The sequence below is a fragment of the Oncorhynchus clarkii genome, unplaced genomic scaffold (assembly GCF_045791955.1).
Source record: "Oncorhynchus clarkii lewisi isolate Uvic-CL-2024 unplaced genomic scaffold, UVic_Ocla_1.0 unplaced_contig_570_pilon_pilon, whole genome shotgun sequence".
NCBI lineage: Eukaryota > Metazoa > Chordata > Actinopteri > Salmoniformes > Salmonidae > Oncorhynchus > Oncorhynchus clarkii.
This window is the reverse complement of record NW_027260842.1, coordinates 185,988-194,017: the sequence shown is the minus strand read 5'-3', so window position 1 is coordinate 194,017 and position 8,030 is coordinate 185,988.

Sequence of the window (8,030 nt, the reverse complement as noted above, 5' to 3'; positions counted from 1 at the left end):
TACTATACTATACCAACTAGGCTATACTATACTATACCAACTAGGCTATACTATACTATACCAACTAGGCTATACTATACCAACTAGGCTATACTATACTATACCAACTAGGCTATACTATACCAACTAGGCTATACTATACTATACCAACTAGGCTATACTATACTATACCAACTAGGCTATACTATACTATACCAACTAGGCTATACTATACTATACCAACTAGGCTATACTATACTATACCAACTAGGCTATACTATACTATACCAACTAGGCTATACTATACTATACCAACTAGGCTATACTATACCAACTAGGCTATACTATACTATACCAACTAGGCTATACTATACCAACTAGGCTATACTATACCAACTAGGCTATACTATACCAACTAGGCTATACTATACTATACCAACTAGGCTATACTATACCAACTAGGCTATACTATACTATACCAACTAGGCTATACTATACTATACCAACTAGGCTATACTATACTATACCAACTAGGCTATACTATACCAACTAGGCTATACTATACTATACCAACTAGGCTATACTATACCAACTAGGCTATACTATACCAACTAGGCTATACTATACCAACTAGGCTATACTATACTATACCAACTAGGCTATACTATACCAACTAGGCTATACTATACCAACTAGGCTATACTATACCAACTAGGCTATACTATACCAACTAGGCTATACTATACTATACCAACTAGGCTATACTATACCAACTAGGCTATACTATACCAACTAGGCTATACTATACTATACCAACTAGGCTATACTATACTATACCAACTAGGCTATACTATACTATACCAACTACGCTATACTATACCAACTAGGCTATACTATACCAACTAGGCTATACTATACTATACCAACTAGGCTATACTATACCAACTAGGCTATACTATACTATACCAACTAGGCTATACTATACTATACCAACTAGGCTATACTATACTATACCAACTAGGCTATACTATACCAACTAGGCTATACTATACCAACTAGGCTATACTATACCAACTAGGCTATACTATACCAACTAGGATATACGTATCTCAGTTGGTAGGGCATGGAGCTTACAGGGGCAGGATAGTAGGTTAGATTCCCAGAACCACCCGTACGCAAAAATGTATGCACGCATAAGTCGCTTTTGTTAAAGTGTTGGCTAAATGGCAAATACTATATCTACATGGTCACTCATTGGGTCTAGAAATCCCTTGCCTATTGAACTGACAGCCATGAACTCTCTATGGGATAGTCCTAGATAAGTGCAGGTGTCCTACGTCACATGACAGTGGACTGTCAGTTGGTTCCCTGATTGTCAGCCCACCCCAGACATCCCCCTACCCCCTTCTTTCCCCCTGGGAGCCCCAGGATCCCACCTGATATCCTGATCAATGCCCCTTCGGCAGCTAGTCCCGGCTCCCCCTTTAAACCCTGGTGGAATGTGTGGATTTGAGTGAGAGCTGTAACCAGAGAGCAGCATTCTTCTTTCTAAGCCCATAATGGAGCAACTCTCTTCACTTCCTGTTGTTAATCAGTTTGTTTTGATTTCTTGAGGTTTTGACACTTTGAGATCTTTGGGAGAGAGGAAGTACGAGGGAGAGGAGAGAAGGAGAGAGGGAGGGGAGATTTGGGAGAGGGGAAGGGGAGAGAAGAGAAGGACCATGACATTATTCCTACTGGTGTGTTTGTGTGTGGGGGATAGGTGGTGTTTTCCATATAACATAGTACACACACAGAGTCCACTCTTCCCCCAGTCCCACTACCTCATCATCATTACCTATATGGGACTCCCACCTCCTGCCAGCACCATTTGCACTAAATTCCAGATGAGAAGCTTGCCAGTGGAGGGGTGCATAAAAAGGTAGAGGGGGTCTACCTCACCTCTCTCAGGCATGCATACCCCCCATCTCAACTTCCCCGTTCCCCACCTTTTTACGGCTCCAATAATAAACAACAATGAAATAATCCAAAGCTAGTCTAATTAGTTTTTTAAAGCAGCCGTAGCCTTACAACTTCCAGAGCAGCGAAGGCTAATGGCCGCAGGGGGGAATCACATTAAACACAGTTAATCGCTACCACGATGCGTGCGAAAACACACTGTCATGTTATGGCCCGTAAACTGTGTAGGGTGGTTCTCACTCGGAGGTAAAGTGCTTCCATGGTTTCATCAGGTGTGGTATAGCAGGGTTGGGGAGTAACTTATTACATACAGTTTTATAACCCATCCTCTCCTTCTCCTCTTCTCCTCCTCCTCTTCTCTTCCTCCCCTCCTCCTCACCATCCCCTCCTCCTCCCCTCCTCCTCACCATCCCCTCCTCCTCCTCTTCTCCTCCTCCCCTCCTCCTCACCATCCCCTCCTCCTTCTCTTCTCCTCCTCCCCTCCTCCTCCTCACCATCCCCTCCTCCTCCCCTCCTCACCATCCTCTCCTCCTCCTCCTCACCATCCCCTCCTCCTCTACTCCTCCTCACCATCCCCTCCTCCTCTTCTCCTCCTCTACTCCTCCTCACCACCCCCTCCTCTTCTCCTCCTCTTCTCCTCCTCCTCCTCCTCCTCCTCACCATCTCCTCCTCCTCCTCTTCTCCTCCTCTACTCCTCCTCACCATCTGCTCCTCTTCTCCTCCTCTCCTCCTCCTCACCATCCCCCCTCCTCCTCTTCTCCTCTTCTCCTCCTCTCCTCCTCCTCACCATCCCCCCTCCTACTCTTCTCCTCCCCCTCCTCACCATTTCCTCCTCCTCCTCTTCTCCTCCTCTCCTCGTCCTCTCCTCCCCCCTCCTCTCCTCTCTCCCCTTTAACCTTATCCTCCACATCCTCTGCTCCCCCTCCTCTCCTTTCCTCCCCCCTCCTCTCCGCCTCCCTCCTCTCGTCTCCTCACCCCTCCTCCCTCCCCCCACCTCTCCTTCCCGTCTTTTCCTCTAATCCCCCTCTTCTCCTCTCCTCCCATCTCCTGTTCTCCACTCTCTGTGGTGCAGTCCTGTCAGTCCCTGCCTGCCTAGCAGATCTCCAGTGAGGCATGGGGAAATCCTGCCTTAATCCTCCCCTCCACACCAACACCATTAGGACTGTAGCCTGGAACTAGGGACCAGAAGGATTGGAAGGAGGAGAACAAGAAGAGAATGAAGTGAAAGCCCCACCTGGCATGCCAATTGGAGGAGTCATTATAGGCTTATAGGGACCTAATACATTTCTAATACATTTCTGAGGACAGCTGTTCCCCTCCTGTAGAGGTATCCAGGAATTATTAGCTGGGTCCCTCTCACCCTCAACCCCGAAATCTGCCACTGATTAACCCCAGTCCACATCATTGTTGCCTCCCACCCTCCTCCCTAACCACATAACTCCACATCTCATTCCAAACAGTTAGTTACAAATGGATCTTAAGTTGGGTTGGATCCACTGGGACCAGTGACACAGAACGCTCAAGAATCATTGCGCTCCCGGGTAGCGCAGCGGTCTAAGGCACTGTGCCTCAGTGCTTGAGGCGTCACTACAGACAACCTGGTTCGATTCCAGGCTGTATCACAACCGGCCGGGATGGGTAGTCCCACAATTGGCTCAGCGTCGTCCGGGTTTGGCCGTTGTAGGCCGTCATTGTGAATAAGATTTTGTTCCTAACTGACCAGCCTAGTTAAATAAAGGTTACATTTTTTAAATAAAAAAATCCAGTCTTCTCTTGTTCATAAGGGCACAACGTTTTGCAACGGTCAATGAAAACTAAAGTTTCTCTCCAAACTGCTCCCTCCCTAATCCCTCCTTGCTGCGCAAAACCAACAACCATAGTGTGATTCCAGTGTTGGCTGGTGGTACTTTAAATGGGGAGGATGGGTTTATAGTAATGGCTGGAACGTAATGAATTGAATTGTCTCAAACACATTAAACATCTGGTTTCCATGTGTTTGATACCATTCCATTCACTCTGTTCCATTCATTATTATGAGCCATCCTCCCCTCACCAGCCTCCTCTGTGTGATTTGTGGGTTTGCAGACATCTCCATATTCCCCCAATCCCCACACCCCCGCCACTCAGCATGTGGACTCTCCCAGTGGGGGAGTTCCCATGGTTAGGGGGGTCAGACCACCATGGTGTAGAGGGGAGACCCGAGACCCCTGTCTTCCTCTGAACCGGTTCCCAGCAGTCTCTACACAGCCACACACATGTTGAAAAGGTCAGGGCTTGATAGACAACAGAGCACCAGCCATTTCACTGCTATGTCTCAAGCCCCTCTGTTTCTCTCTTGCTTCTATGCTGGAAGTCCCCCTGTTTCGTGTGACTGTGTGTTTTTTTAGCCAGCCAGTGAATAAAGAGGTAGTGTTTTAGGGTGTGAGACCCACCAAGGGGGGAACAGGGGGAACTGACTTAACTGCATGTTAAGGCTTGTCCTAGGCTGAATGGCTGCATGTGTGTGTGTGTGTGTGTGTGTGTGTGTGTGTGTGTGTGTGTGTGTGTGTGTGTGTGTGTGTGTGTGTGTGTGTGTGTGTGTGTGTGTGTGTGTGTGTGTGTGTGCGTGTTGGGTTGCGCATGCCTGCGAGTGCACGTGTGTGTGTGATTCCCACTGCTCAGTTCTGGTCAGCTGAGGTTGGTGTCTGCTGCTTCCCAGTTCCCACCCAGTGTAGTGGTCAGCCACTGTGGTCAGCGCTCCCTCCTCTGCCCCAGCAGCAGGGGTCAACCAAGAGCACTGGAACACATGACTGAAACCCACACTGGAACTGGACACAACGGACTGAGGCCAAGCGCGCACACACACACACACACACACACACACACACACACACACACACACACACACACACACACACACACACACACACACAGGAACCGGACACAAAGGACAAAGGCCAAGCATACACACATTCCTTCATTCCTTCCACATTTCTCTCCATTCTTTCACTGTTATTTCATTTTGTACACACAGACGTCCTTATTTCTAGCCCTTGCCGATCTCTTGCATCAGAGGGCAGCCTGTGGAAAGGTTATGGGAGAGGTATGACAAGAGATGACCGTAGGCTGACAGGGCTGGAGCTTCACACATCCAAGACACCATCATCACTTAGCTGGACTTAATAATGAAATATTTAGCAGCTGTAGAAAGGCAGCAGTGTGGCATATCGGTGAACCTGTACCCGTACCCGTACCTTGACCACAAACCACCAACCTCACCCTAACTCTGGCAAGGGGGGACTGGGGGTTCTGCTCAACAAAATAACAGGTGTTTGTGGGGAGAGGATGTGTGTGTGCGTGTGTGTGCTTGTGTGTGTGTGTGTGTGTGTGTGTGTGCGTGCGTGTGTGGCACAGTAAACCACTCCAACCTCCTGTCCCTCTCTAATGTTCCATCGCTCCTATTCAGTACAGACCAGACAGGTGAGTGAACTAATTAATGCAAGAAGAGTGATTGAGGGAGGGGTGGAGGGACAAAGTGAGGAAGGGAGAGAGGGGGATGGTGTGTGTGTGTGCTGAGAGATTAAGAAGTGCTAAGTGCATAATGATAATAAACCAGGTATATTCACCTAGTCTCTAAGTCCATTCCTTATACAGTATAACACCTCTGTCTGGAATGTGCCTTTGCTCAGGGAAACTCTGCTGAATCATCTCCTTAGCAGTGAGTAATCCCAAAGGTGTGGTCCTATGGTGTCCAATAGGACTAGAGCATTATACACTGGTGTGTTTAACAGTAAATGATACACAAAGCCGCCTTCATGTGTCAAAACAATAACCACTAATGGTATCTGCTTTATCATCATAGACACAGACTGATGTGGTGGTTGGAACTTTGGTCCTGGGTGGTTTAGCCCAGAGAGATGGAAGGAGGAGATAGAGTACTGTATATCCCACCACTGTGATCCTCTGGTCTAGCTCATGACTCACACAGTGAGATAATGGTAGGCAGGGAGACACCAACATTTTACAACGGAAAACAAAAACAAACATTTCTTATGGGGACAACTCGAGGTAGTCCCTATACCTGTTTCAGTACGTTATGTTTCGTTTGGTGCCTAATGAACATGCCCCAGCTCCGTATGATGCTACCTCTGGTAAGATGAGGGGTGGGGGTGTGTGTCTATTTGTCAATAACAGCTTTTGCGCAATGTCTAATATTAAAGAAGGCTCGAGGTATTGCTCGCCTGAGGTAGAGTACCTTATGATAAGCTGTAGACCACATTATCTACCAAGAGAGTTCTCATCTATATTATTCGTAGCCATCTATTTACCACCACAGAGTGAGGCTGGCACTAAGACCGCTCTCAAACAACTCTATAAGGCCATAAGCAAAGAAGAAAATACTCACCCAGAAGCGGCACTCCTAGTGGCCAGGTTCTTTAATGCAGGCAAACTTAAATCAGTTTTACCAAATTTTTACCAGCATGTCACATGTGCAACCAGATAAAAAATATCCCAGACCACCTTTACTCCACACACAGAGATGCATACAAAGCTCTCCCCCGCCCTCCATTTGGCAAATCTGACCATAATCCTATCCTCCTGATTCCTGCTTACAAACAAAAACTAAAGCAGGAAGTACCAGTGATTCACTCAATACGGAAGTGGTCAGATGATGTGGATGCTACACTATAAGACTGTTTTGGCTAGCACAGACTGGAATATGTTCTGGGATTCATCCAATGGCATTGAGGAGTTCACCACCTCAGTCATCGGCTTCATTAAAAAGTGCATCGACGACGTCATCCCCACAGTGACATGTACATACATATCCCAACCAGAAGCCATGGATTACAGGAAACATCCGTATCGAGCTAAAGGCTAGAGCTGCTACTTTCAAGGAGCGGGAGACTAATCCGGACACTTATAAGAAACCCCGCTATGCCCTCAGACGAACCATCAAACAAGCAAAGCGTCAATACAGGATTAAGATTGAATCCTACTACACCGGCTCTGACACTCGTCGGATGTGGCAGGGCTTGTAAACTATTACGGACTACAAAGGGAAACCCAGCCGCGAGCTGCCCAGTGACACGAGCCTACCGGACGAGCTAAATGCCTTTTATACTCGCTTCAAGGCAAGCAACACTGAAGCATGGACGAGAGCACCAGCTGTTCTGGATGACTGTGTGATAACGCTCTCGGTAGCCGATGTGAACAAAACCTTTAAACAAGTCAACATTCACAAAGCCGCTGGGCCAGACGGATTACCAGGACGTGTACTCAAAGCATGCGCGGACCAACTGTCAAGTGTCTTCACTGACATTTTCAACCTCTCCCTGACCGAGTCTGTAATACCTACATGTTTCAAGCAGACCACCATAGTCCCTGTGCAAAAGGAAACGAAGGTAACCTGCCTAAATGATTACCATCCCGTGGCACTCACGTCGGTCGCCATGAAAGGCTGGTCATGGCTCACATCAACAACATCCTCCCGGAAACCCTAGACCCACTCCAATTCGTATACCTACCCAAACAGATCCACAGATGACACAATCTCAATCGCACTCCACACTTCCCTTTCTCACCTGGACAAAAGGAACACCTATGTGAGAATGCTGTTCATTGATTACAGCTCAGCGTCCAACACTATAGTGCCCACAAAGCTCATCACTAAGCTAAGGACTCTGGGACTAAACACCTCCCTCTGCAGCTGGATCCTGGAATTCCTGACGGGCCACACCTAGGTGGTAAGAGTAGGCAACAACACGTCTGCCACGCTGATCCTTAACACTGGGACCCCTCAGTGGTGTGTACTTAGGCCCCTCCTGTATTCCCTGTTCACCCACGACTGCGTGGCCAAACACGACTCCAACACCATCATTAATTTAGCTGATGACACAACAGTGGTAGGCCTGATCAACGACGAGACAGCCTATAGGGAGGAGGTCAGAGAACTGGCAGTGTAGTGCCAGGACAACAACCTCTCCCTCAATGTGAGCAAGACAAAGGAGTTGATCGTGGACTACAGGAAGAGACGGGCCGAACAGGCCCCCATTAACATCGACGGGGTTGTAGTGGAGCGGGTCGAGAGTTTCAAATTCCTTGGTGTCCAC